The following is a 14,013-nucleotide window of genomic DNA, read 5'->3' on the forward strand; positions in this document are numbered from 1 at the left end:
AAATATACATTCTGGAATAAAATAAGTAAAAAGAAGAACAGTTAAAATGTGCAGGAAAGGTCAAAAAACCCAAGGGCTTATAAGCGACCTCCCCTCTTAAACCTATATAGGATAACTACACAAAAACAATCCCTCCCGTCCCCCCCGTCCCCACATTATGCACAAACACATGTGCATATCCCTCTCTCATACACACAGATACATACAATACAGCATTATATATTATATTATAATGTTGGGTAAAAGATTTTAAAATACTTTACACAAATACACATGGATACTATAGACTACAATTGTTAAGGGGATGCAGACCAGAGAAAGACTTTCGTCTTGTTTACATCAGGGTCCCCCATTTTCAATTCATCATAACATATAAGACATACATGACATACAGATAGACAGTACTGCTACATCTATACATGTATGACATATCAGATTTGCAAATACAGTACTGTTTGTGATACAAAAGTGTCCAGAAAAAGAGTGTATATACATTTGACGTAGAAACTGTACATTGGAGGAGGTTGGGTGGGTGGGGTGGGGTTGGGTGGCTGGGTGGGGGCTGTACATTGGAGGTGGGGGGGACGGGGGACACACATTGTACACTGTTTTATTTGAGGTTCATAACAGTACATTGTACTAAGCAATTGTTGGCTCATTACTTTGTGATTTGCATGCACTAAAATGCACCAGAATGCAGGAAATTAAGTATTTGTAACTAAAATGTTCCTGGTGGGGGACCCCCAGACCCCCCGCTTAAAAAGTGGCCTGACTGGGGATATATTTCGCGCTATATCTCCCGGTATGAATTATTTCCCCAGTCCGGCCCTGGATACCGGAGTCTCAAGGCGAGCACAGAAAGACTCAGAAGAAGCTTCTATCCCCAGGCCATCAGGCTGCTAAACGAACAATGAACACTACACAACAACAACCACCAAACGCACATAGCACACACATCCACACGCACACACTCACTTTAAACAAACACACTGTAGCACCCACTCCACACACTTTATAGCACACACCCACTTTAAACAAACACACTGTAGCACCCACTCCCCACACTTTATATTTATTGATGAAGGATTGCACTACAACTCGTACACCTTACTGTAAATTGTACCTAAATTGTACCTCATCCCATTTCTGCTTTGCACTATATAGTACTGTACATTAGTACACTGCATAGTATTGTATATTATATGGTAACTCAGAACATTGTACATATGTCTATACCGAACACTGTGACCTCATTTTCTTCTTCTAAATTACATGCTATACTATGTTATTTGATACTATCTTGTCTAGCACAGTCTCTGGAGCGTAACAGTAAGAAGCATTTTGTATGAAAGTATTCTGTACTTCTGTATGACAACTATTAAAGAAACTTGAAACTTGAAACTTGAAACTTGCTCAAGTTGCCGGAGGACGCTTTACGTCGTCCTTATATCAATATTTCAAAAATCTGCGATCGGATTCATATGTCCCCTCCGCTGGCCTGAGATCCACCAGCAGGACCCACTGAGCTCTCTGGCGGTTCAGGAGCGCCATCTGGTGGCCGATCGGCGCAATCGCTTAAACAAGATGTGCCATAGAGGTTGTGCTAGACGTCCGTATTGCTTCCGGCCACTCGGTACATGTCCCGTGACTCTGGCTCGTCACGCTACATAGCGATCGATTGCCAATAACTCGATAAACAACATGATCATCAAATCAAATCAAATCAAATTTATTTATAGGGCCCGACAACACACGTTAATGTCCCCATGGGCCGTACAGGTCTTCTTTAAACAAGTCAAGAAGACAACATAACAATAAGTCAAGAACAGAACAAGAACACCATAGGGTCCAAACATTTTGGACGTATATATACCATTATACAAGCTGGAGATGGACCGGGTAAATCGCCATCCCATAATGATAGAATTTCTACTCTACGATGATCGCCCAACGGCGCGCGGAGACTGGGGTGAGTTTGAGCGTGTAACGTTACCGTCTTCGATACTAACTGCTATTATCAACATTTGACCCACATTAGATGATTGGTATAACGCTGCCCACGGAATTATAAACGCCCCTCGCCCATCCGGTCAACATCAGATGACGTGTAGTAACTTCTAGAAGTACGTCTAGTTGGAATTTTTTATATCGCGCTGATTGCCATCAAACTGTATTTCATCATCAATATAATGCATTTGGGGCTATATATCACGTTCTGGAGAAAGCTGCAGAAAGAGATGAAAACATACTTATACATTAGACCATACTTTACTATGAATATGTGAATGAAAAAGTTTAACGTTGCTACACAATGAACAATACATATAGGACTTTGAATGGGCCCTAATAATGGCAATGTAGCAATAGAATTTAAAAAGTTATAGCCCTGCAAAGAAGGGGACTTTCTCCATAGACAAATAGCGCTGGCAATCTATGGTATATCATGAATTTAACCTTAGGCAGCCAAAGTGTTAACTGGCACCCCCAAAAGTGGCCATTCTTTTACTTGAACTTGAGGACTGCATACTTTTTTTGCAAACCAAAATACTATACTTTATACTTACAGCACATGCATGAGCCTGGTCTCTTTTGAACGATAACATTCTGAAGTGTCTGATTCAATAAAGAAAATTCACTTTTAGTGCTAAGGAAATAGAGTAACATAGGTCTGAACTTGAGTTTTGGAAAAACTTGTTACTCACGTTTTTCTGTAGTAGTTGCAATATCCAAAAGTATATTTCCAAGAAAATTGGTATGGCTGAAAAAACACCCTGGGTCCATAGCCTGAAGTCTTGTGTAGTACATGTCAAAATTTCATAAAAGTCTGTTAAAAAATGAGTGATATACTGTAGAGCGATTTTGGTAAAATGTGAGAAAAAAGAGGTCTGCAGGTTTCCATTTTCTCATAGACTCCAATACATTCTGCGCATTTTTTACTTCCTGTTTTTGCTCGTGACTTTTCACCTAGATCCCTGATTCGCTCATCCCCACGTGGGGTATTATTGGAAAGCCACACTAATTGGTTACAACCCTGTCCAAATCTTCAAGATTGCCAAATGATTGACGGAGCTAGAGCGTTGGGAGTCGTATTCGAAAAAATTTAAAATCTGCTAAAGACTTTGGCGCATGCCTCACATATCGGCATGTAACTCGAGAACCGCTGAACGGATTTTGTTGCCTGAAACGGCAACCGACAGGCAACAAATAGGGCTTTAATTCTATATATATTATATAAAAAAATATGCAAACCCTAGAGGTCGCCAAGGTGGCGTCGGGCGTCGGCGGGTAAATCGTCCTCAAGAGGGCCCGTATACGGGCTGTTTTAAAATGCATATTTTGTGGATGACGATACAGGAAAAATCAATACATTTACATGGATCCATGATGTTGTGCCTTCATATTCTGTACACCTCCTAAGAACCGAGACTCTCATGCTCTCTGTTCTGATCTGCAAACAAGCTTAAGCTAAAATCCTATATATCTCAATATCTAAATTAGCACATATGCCTAGCCTATAATTATTTTCAGATAATTACGCCCAGGGACAAATTAGAAATATTTAGGGCCTGGCACTGATTTCCAGACCTGAGTTTGAGAAACATTTGAACACCTGAAACTGCTAATGAGCAGCAACAACAACAATGAAACGGTAGTTTGAAGTTTTATTTGTCACATCCCTGTCCTGTCTACAGTATAGAGGAGTGCAATTCTTGTTTCTTGGTTCCTCTGCCTCACAGCAACATCAACACAAGCAGTACATAATCAATAAGTGTAATAACAATGTAAACAATAAAAGTTATTTTAAAACAGCAGCATATCAAATAAGAGTAGCATCAATTACAGTACAAGTGTACTGTGTGCAAATCAGTGGTATGTACATGTCAGTAATGTGTGTAAATCATTATGTTCATAATCATAATGTTCATGAGTCTCACTACCTGGGGGGAAAGGTCTGCTGGTCCGTGGTCCCGGCCTTGAGGCTGTGATGCCATTTGCCAGATGGCATCAGCTGAAACAGTTTGTGGTTGGGGTGACTGGGGTCCTTAATAATCCTGCGGGCTTTGCTGACACACTGTCCGTTGTATATATCCTGAGCTCACAACCACAGACTTTCTGGGCTGCACGGCCCTCTGTTGCGCTTTGCGGTTGAGGGCAGATTCTTCAGCCGTCTGAGGTGAAAGAGGCTGTTGTGCTTTATTCACCACCTAGCCGGTGTGCACGTCCCATGGTGAGGTCCTTGATGATGTAAACACAGAGGCATTTGAAGCTGACTCTCTCCAAAGCATACCTGTTGATGTTAATAGAGTCCAGCCTCCCCCCTCTCCTGTAGTCCACGACCAGCTCCTTGTTCTTGTCAATGTTGAGGGAGAGGTTGCTTATGCTGCACCATTGTACCAGGTTGTCACTCTCTTCCCTGTAGGCCATTTTGTCATTGTTAGTGATTAGGCCTACAGTATCACTGTTGTGTCATCTACAAACTTAATCATCATATTGGAGCTGTGTGTGGCTAACAACACAGTCTCATCAGAAAAACATGTTATAGCCATATGTAATATAGTTATATATTGTATTGGCAAAAGTCCAAAACAAACGCTGAAACCAGGAGTTGAACCAACAATCCTTGCATGCGCGGGTGAGTGCTCTCACCACTATCTAACTATGATTACAGTTAGAGTTAAGGTTAGTTTGAACGGTTATGGTTAAGACATAAAGTTAGGGTTAAGTTTAGTTTTAACGGTTATGGTTAAGACATAAAGTTAGGGTTAAGTTTAGTTGTTATAGTTAGGGTTAAGTGTAGTTTTAACGGTTATGGTTAAGACATAAAGTTAAGGTTAGGGTTTGGTCCCCAGCAGGGGAAAGTTTTCTTAAAACGTAGAAAATTTATATTTTTTTAATAGTAATATTTGTATTGAATATGTAATATTTGTTGAGGGTCCCATCCTCCACACCTGGCAACGGTCTGACAGGAAGTCTAGAATCCAGCTGCACAGGTTGGGGTCGAGTCCCCGGTTCCTAAGTTTGGTATCAGTACATTTTCTAGCTTCAAAAAGAGTTCCAGTTACCCACTTTTCCTCTAAACAAAGTTTATTTATTCAGTTGTGAAAATATAGGATAGAGTATTTTTTACTTCTCTTTCAAACTTTGAACCCCAAAACAACATTTTTAGTGCGCTTTTAACAATATTCCCCCATCTCCAACCTACATCCTCCCCACCCTGTGTCAACACCCCTCAACAGCACCAATTATCTTTTCCAACTCCCTCTGTCCCTCTCACCTGTTTGGCTAATGACATGTTGAGGGGCGGCTCACACACAAAAACCTGCACTTAAACAAGCCGTTGTATCATGCAACTCCTGTATGTGTTCTGTCATACGTGAACCCACGCCTCACATGTAGGAAACCACACACCTACTGGTAAGCCAACTGGAAATCCCTCCATTGTTGAGAAAGATAATTAGACTAATAATCACACAGGTTGAGCAATGTACAATACTGTTTATTTATTGTAAGCACCAGTAGCAGGCCGCACCTTTTAAACCTGGGCCTTCAATGAGATCCTTCTGTGAAGAAATCACCTCCAAATTGAGCACAGACCACCATGTCATATCAATCATATAGGCCTGTACTGTGAGGTAGGTTAGCATTGTCATTGCGCGAAGCCGCCTCATATCCCAAAACAAGAAAGCACACTCACAACTAATCGTATCTGTCCAACGACCATCCAACAACCAAGCAAAAGTAAGTGTTAAGTGTTATAAAAATAAATCAACTTATGCATGTACTGTACAATCTGTCATGTCCATTTATGTATGTTCTACTGTACACTATCTATGATGTTCATGTAAGTATTATACTGCACTGTATGCTAATGGTTCCCAAAGTGGGGTCCAGGGATCCCCTGGGGTTCTTGAGAAGGTACCAGGTGAATATTCGTCATCATGAACAGAATGTTAACAGAATGAGAGAATATTTGCGAATCACTGTCCGGATCATAGGTTTCACTCTCTCCTTATCCATGGATGAGGAATCCCCATCCATTCATGTATGCACTGTGCCTCGTGATGATACATACACATTCCCTGTGAATGACACTAATGAATTCTGCTCCGTCGGATGAACCTTCAAAATGGTTCTACTTGGAACCACAGAGGGTGTCCGACAACATGGGTCAGACCACAGAATGTGGATAGAATTGACTATCGCTATTTAAAATCCACATTCCACTTGAATGCTAATTTAGGTGGTACACCGATGCCTGCCACATCATTTTTCATAATGTGATGGAAATGGACACATTGGTTTGCTGCACAGAACTCAGAAAGCCGATACCATTGAACACCGTTTACCATTTGAACATTCCAGCAGAGGTTATGTTAAGCATTGCAACTTTCTGTCTCGTCTACTGTCCACACTAATGCTAATTTCCATGACATGAACATTTGGTAAAATAATTCTGTGGCAGCCACATTAGGTTTACCATAAAGAGATTACATACCATGCCCTTTCTATCCATTCCAGTTCTATGGTAAGCAATTGACCTATCTCAAACCCTGCCCTCTTTTCTTGATCTTGCGATCACAGCTGTCGCTCGGACAAGAAAAGAGGGCAGGGTTTGAGATAGGTCAATAGTAGGTTCCAGAGTTCAGTGACACAAAATAACTGTTTTGGGGGAAGTCTCAGTGTTGACAATACAGAGATAAACCGTCTACTACAGTAGGAATGTTGTTTTCAGTTTAGGTAGTAACACTTCTCAGTTTAGGCCACATGTTCAGAGTTGAGAGAAATGGCCCAGAGCATTAGCAATGGTTAGACAAACTACATTTACATTTACATTTAGTTATTTAGCTGACGCTTATATCCAAAGAGACTTACAAGTTCTGTACAACAAGTCAGCAGGGAGGGTACAACTCTGGCAGCTAAGGTTAAGTAACATTGTTCGTCAAACAGTGTCGAACTTGAGTGCTACAGTCTTGCGTGCATAGTAGTATAGACATATTAGCATAGTAGGTAGTAATATAAGCAAGGTAGATTACATAGTAGCAGAGTGTATACTAGTGAAAGACAGTATGAAAGTTAGTATTTATTTAAAATTAATTTCAGATATTGATTGAAGAAGTGTGTTTTTAGTCAACGGTGGAAAATCGGTCGGTTTTCAGCTGTCCTAACTGTAGTGGGAAGTTCGTTCCACCATTGTGGAGCGAGGACCGAGAATAGGCTGCTTCTCTTTGATGACCCCCCAGAGCTCGGATAGGAGTGTGTCTGAGGCGGCCAGAAGATGCAGAGCGTAGGTGTCTTGAGGGTGTGTACATTCAGAGGCCACCTGAATGTACACACAGTGTACATTCAGAGGCCACCTGGACCCGTCACACAACACACTGCAGCACCCACTCTCCACACTTTAGATCACACAAACACACTTTATATTTATTGATAAAGGATTTGCACTACAACTCGTACACCTACTGTAAATTGTACCTAAATTGCACCTCATCCCATTTCTGCCTTGCACTATATAGTATTGTATATTAGTACACTGCACAGTATTGTATATTATATGGTAACTCAGTTACGTCTATTCTGCATCGAACATTGTACATATGTCTAAACTGAACACTGTGACCTCATTTTTTTTTTACTTCTAATTTACATGCTATACTATGTTATTTTATTTCATACTTATCTTGTCTTGCACAGTCTCTGGAGCGTAACAGTAAGAAGCATTTTGTATAAAAGTATTCTGTACTTCTGTATGACAACTATTAAAGAAACTTGAAACTTGAAACTCAAATCTACATCCAGGTAACTGAGTGATAATCATAGTAGGCTGGTCGCTCATGTGTCCAGAAAATAGAGGTCTCCAGTGAAGTCATGGTTAGGATTAAAAGAGGCGTGGTTTATAACAAACCCATGTCATTGCAGCTTGGCCAGAGTGTAACACTTTGCAAGCTGGAACAAATACTTATGTTTGATAAGAAACACACAAGGACAAGAAAGTCTTCAGGTTGCATTTGATTTAGATTGCATGTAGTTTGACTGCCCTCTAGTGGTCAAGACATGATAGCTTGTGATTCATAGTCTACTATCACTCCAATATCAAATGTAATTCATAAGAAGAAAATAATTATTAATGATTATGAAAATAATTATTCTAGGTCTTTGAATCATATTGGATTTATTTTACTTCTTCTTGATGAGGTTACAAGGGGTCCCCAGAAATCTGGGGAATAGTAGATGCTGTAAGTGGTATTTCTTTGTTAAAATTCCGCTTCTGGAGGTCAATAGCGGACAAACTTTCAGATCTGTGTGGCTTAACTATCCCATTCACAGCTGTTACGCTACTCCTGAATGATATAACAACACTACCCGCGTCCGTACAACTGAAAAGGGTTGTCCTAGCGGGCGTCACAGCAGCGAAGAAGCTAATAGCAATGAGATGGAAGGAGCCTGAGAAGCTCACAGTGATTAACTGGTCCCTAACACTGTTGGATGTGATTTATCTTGAGATATCCACGGCGCGGGTGATTGGGGTGGGGCAGGCTGGGATTGACCTATGGTTCGCAGCAGCTGAGAAGGTCAGGACCGCCGTGTGCCTCGCAAGTTCAATGAGCTGCCCCCGGCCTCCAGGGCGACCGGAGCACTGGCCCCCTAAATGGAAATCAGACTAAGTGTGAGCTCCAGGCCCTCCGCTCGTCCCGGTTACTGAGCGGGGTTGGGGTGCTTGTTCGGGGGAGTCCGGCGGTCTCGTGGGAGGGGGAGGAGGAAATGTCTTGTCTGTCTTGTCTTTTGTGATGTCTTGAATTTAACTAGGGATTTTATTGGGGGGCAGCTGTTTAGCTAGTTCTTCGCTATGTGGTCATCTATTAGATAGTACCCGTGGAATTTTGAATTTAAAATTTAAAAAGGTTGAACTCTGTTTTCTTTTCTTTTTGTCTTTATAATTTATAAATTGTTATATTCTGTATTATTATAGTTTTTGTTATTTTCCTGTGAAGTTTTGTGTATTGTGATTGTGATTAATGTGTTGTCTTGTTTCATGTAAGTAATAATAAAAAATTTGATCAAAAAAAATAAAATTGTTAAATAGCTCTACATCACTGATATAGAGTGTTTGTTAACATGGCCATGTACTCCACTCTGCAGTAAACAGTAAATCAATGTGGTATCCCTTACCACTTTATCCAATCAGGAGAGAGAACCCTAGATATTTGTACTTATTTCAAGAAGGCCAAATTTGGTGGCATATTATTTTACTTGTTTTTTGTTTTTATTTCTTATTTCTGTCAGACCGTGTTTGCAGTGTGGAGTTCTCTCTCCTGATTGGATAAAGAATCAGGATGTATTCTTTATCTCCTGATTGGAACATAAATGTACGTTGTGTTTACTGCATAGTGGAGGGACTGGGGGACCCATGTTACTGACCAGACAATCTCTATCAGTGAGGCTGTCAGAATGTAGAACTATTAACATGTAGACCACCTATTTTAACAATAAGTGTGAAAATACCACTTACAGCACCTTTTTTATTTTAATTTTTTATTATCTTTTTCCTCCTTCTTTTTTCCGTTTTTCTCCCATCCCGTCATTATGCCAATTCCCAATCCCCTTCCTGGTCGTTGCGCACTCTACCCCCTACCGTTGGTCCAGGAGGGTGGAGACTATCACCCTTCCTCCGACACATGTGTACCCAGTCCACCGCTTCTTTTCACCTGGCAGCGTGGACTCACTGGGAGAGTGTAACGTGTGGAAGGTCACACTACCTCTCTTAGATAATGCAGGACCTTTTTAGGGGGTCTTTATTCGGCATGCAACGAACTGGACATGAGATTGGAGCGGCACACACACACCGGGATACACACACGCACATGCATTGTCTTTTTCTCAGTCACCGATGCGATTGAGTCTCTGCGCCTAACCCATCCCGTCGTCCTTCCCTCCATGACCAGCCGGGAGCAGATAGGGCGTCAACGTGAGCCGCGCCCCGGGGACCAGTCCAAGTGCTCCTGTCCATCTTCGTCAAGGACGCCACAGCGTTAGCGATCTGTTGTTGTGCATGTTTTTCCATTGGGTTTATCTTATCGGGAGGAAACCCTTGCGAGCACGGGGAGAACATGCAAACTCCACACAGAAAGGCCTGGGAGATACCCCACCTGGGTACCTGGCAACGCGGAAACCTGGTCCCCAAGCAGGAATCGAACCCTGGACCTTCTTGCTGTGAGGCGACAGTGTTAACCACTACACCACCTTCCCTTGCTGTGCAGGCGCCCCGACCGAACTGTAGGAGTCACTGTTTACAACGACCAGGACCCACCCTCGCCGGGTTTCCCACCCTCTAACACTGCATGGACGGTCGGCCAACCCGGAAGCACCACAGCTGGATTCGATCCCACTGTCTCTGTGGTGGTAGACAGACGCTTAGTCCGCTGCACTACCCGGCCGCCCAACACTTACAACACCTTTAACTATTTGATTCACTAGAAGTTAGCCCAATGAGAAAATATATTAGAGTGACCTATCTAATGATTGATAATGTTTTCAATGTTATCTTCCTACAGTATAGACAGTTTTTATTTTATTTTTGAATTTTGAATTATGGATCTCTTCTCAGATGGGGTCCCTGAGACTAAATGGGGTGTCCATGACCTACTGTGTGTCGATGTGGGGTCCTTGACATGAAGAAGCTTGAGAAAGGTACATCATACTGCAAAGCTGCTGTAGCACAGTCCAGCATACTGCAAAGCTGCTGTAGCACAGTCCAGCATACTGTAAGGCTGCTGTAGCACAGTCCAGCATACTGTAAGGCTTCTGTAGCACAGTCCAGCATACTGTAATGCTGCTGTAGCACAGTCCAGCATACTGTAAGGCTTCTGTAGCACAGTCCAGCATACTGTAAGGCTTCTGTAGCACAGTCCAGCATACTGTAAGGCTTCTGTAGCACAGTCCAGCATACTGTAATGCTGCTGTAGCACAGTCCAGCATACTGTAAGGCTTCTGTAGCACAGTCCAGCATACTGTAAGGCTTCTGTAGCACAGTCCAGCATACTGTAAGGCTTCTGTAGCACAGTCCAGCATACTGTAAGGCTTCTGTAGCACAGTCCAGCATACTGTAAGGCTTCTGTAGCACAGTCCAGCATACTGTAAGGCTGTAGCACAGTCCAGCATACTGTAAGGCTTCTGTAGCACAGTCCAGCATACTGTAAGGCTTCTGTAGCACAGTCCAGCATACTCCTTATGAGAGCTATTAACATAGACGCCTACACACGGACCATCCATGAACGTTTAATTTATGTCCTGAGTTATTCATTTAGACATTATGTTTCTGGTAGATGACGCTTGGGAAATAGATACTCTACACTGGGATTGGTCTAAGTGTGCATAAATCCCTTCTCTGATATCTTTCCTCTAGCACCTTAGTACTGTAAGCTGTTGTCCGTGCAGTGAACTTTCTCCATACTGAGAGGCATCAATGTGTTCTTAATTGTGTATTTAATTAGCATTAAATCTATAGAAATGTTTGATTTTAATCTCAAATTTGCAATGAGTAGGATTTCAGTTTAGTTTCAGATGTTATTTAATTTAAAATAATTGTTTAGTTGACTGTAATACAAGCCTTTGCATCTGTAGTTTGGAAGGCAGGAGGTCTCCTATGTTCCCAGGGTTGGAGGCGAGACAGACTGGAGCAGATAAATCCACTTATATGCTCACTGTACCTCCGGCCCCCCAGTGGCTTGATGATACTCAGGCTTCCAGCTACAAGATGGGGTCTGCAGGTAACGTGAGACCATAACACTGAAAAGGGGCGACAGTGGCTCAGGAGGTAGAGAGAGGTCATCTGTAGCTTCCAGAGGGTTCCTGGTTCGATTCCGGCTCTTCCCGGCAGCGTGTTGAAGTGTCCTTGAGCAAGACACTTAACCCCAAACTGCTCCTGATGAGCAGGTTGGCACCTCCGTTGTCGGTGTGTGAATGTGTGAGTGAATGGGTGAATTTGAGTCGTAGGTTGTGAAGCGCTTTGGATATAAAAGTGCTATATGTATGCAGTCCATTACTGAAAACAACAAAAACAACAACGACAACAACAACAACAACAACAACAATCACCCTCATAAAATCTTGAATTTGTATAATGAAAGAAACAGTATAGTTATAGGTTTTGTATACGTCTCACTCTATGCTAACTATTCTTATTCTATTCCTATTTGTTTATTATGCTGCTATTTTAAATTCTTATGCTGCTATTTTAAATTGTTATGCTGCTCTTTTAAATGGTTGTTTTTATTGTTTACACCGTTCTTATTGTCTGTACTACTGTGTTGCTACTAGGCCAAGGAGCCAAGGAAGCAGAATTTCAGTCCTCTAAAACAACTAATAAACTTTAAACTTAATTACACTGCTGTTGCTTTTTTGCTTCAATCTAAATAGGAATTATTAGGACAATTCTAGATGTTGTGTTTTTCAGCAGGTAAAGATTATGGTCTGGCAGGAAATTGTAGGATAGATTCTGGATACAGCAGATGAATGATGAAGATTTGACGATGATGGCCACCGTAACGGTTAAATGGCTATAGATGTAATTTAATTATTTGAAGCAATTGCATTAAGGAATCTTGTATGAAACCAAAACACAGTTTTTATTAATTCATTATTTTATGTTATTTATTTAAAGGGGATATATTATGTTAACTGGGTTTTGCATAGCCTTTGTATGGACTTGTCAGTCTGAAATGTTATTTAGGTGCTGTGAGGAAGTTTGGCCAGGGTTTAATATTTAACAAGCCTAAACAATCTGTTCAGAATGATTGCCATTGGTGATGTCACAAGGGGGACACAAGCAATGAATCCCATTTGATGAATTGATTAGCTGTGCTTTTTGGAGCCAGGAACACTGATTATTACCTAATGTACTGCCCAGTTTGTAAAGGTTTCTTTTTTTATTTCTACTCTAGTGAGGCAGCCAGGAGGTAAAGTGCTGCAGTATGTCGAGTATTGTGCTGTAAAAAATAAAGAATGAAAATTTGATTAAGATTCGTTTATTTGCAAAATAACTCAAACAAAACCTAACTAACATGTTGTACAGATTCGAGGAAGTCGTATACAATAGTTGGAACACTGTGACGATTGTTTTGCAAGCTGTGTTTGTGTTCTCTGGTAATTACAGATGGTCTCCAGCTCGGCCCCAAGGGCTGATCCCATCAGAGCCTAAGCCAGTCTTCAGACAGCCTTGTGCCCTCTACACAGGGCACGGTGTCCTGCCAAGCACAGTCCCCAGACATCAGATGTGATCACTTGTGTTCTCTTCGCCCATTTCTCCTCCTGTCATCATCCACCATTATCCTCACACTGGGCTACTGTGTGTACGCTTTGTAACTCCAGATTTGAGGCAACAGGAAGAAGCTAATGATCGAACGAAGGCGCACATAATATACGTACACGCATGAGCGGATCAACCAAGCAACCAACCAACCCATGAAAGTGTGCCAGAGTCAGTAGTTAAAAAGTCTATCTAGTTCACCAAGTCAGTCCTTGTCCTTCGTTGTGGAGCTTGATGGCGACTGGTGAAAAGGACTGATCGAGTTGGTTTGTGTTGTGTCTGAACACCTGATAGGTGCTGTTCCACTCTGCATGTGTGTACGAACAAGTGTGTTTTGATTAAGGGTCTTTGATGAGGTCACAGACAGCCAGGTCATGGGGGTGTGATGTAAGACAGTAATACCAACTCACCATTGGCTTTGGTACATTTAGATCCAGCTTGTTACATGACATGGTGTGGCTTACACACCGCCCGGCTATAGTTTTGAGCTTAATCCTAATCTTTATTAGGCAACTTCATAGACTGGAATGGAAAGATGGAATCTGTATTATGGTTATGTCACGGTGACCAATCGCAGCCACACTTATTGTCTGGGACCAAATACGGCCACGCCCCATTCCCAGCAAAAAGTGGGAATCTCTAGAATGGGTTTGGGGCGACGCTGTATACGGAAGTGGCTCTAAAGGTGACGATTAGACAACACTTTC

Source organism: Notolepis coatsorum (genome assembly GCF_963971535.1).
Source record: "Notolepis coatsorum genome assembly, chromosome: 11".
Lineage (NCBI taxonomy): Eukaryota > Metazoa > Chordata > Actinopteri > Aulopiformes > Paralepididae > Notolepis > Notolepis coatsorum.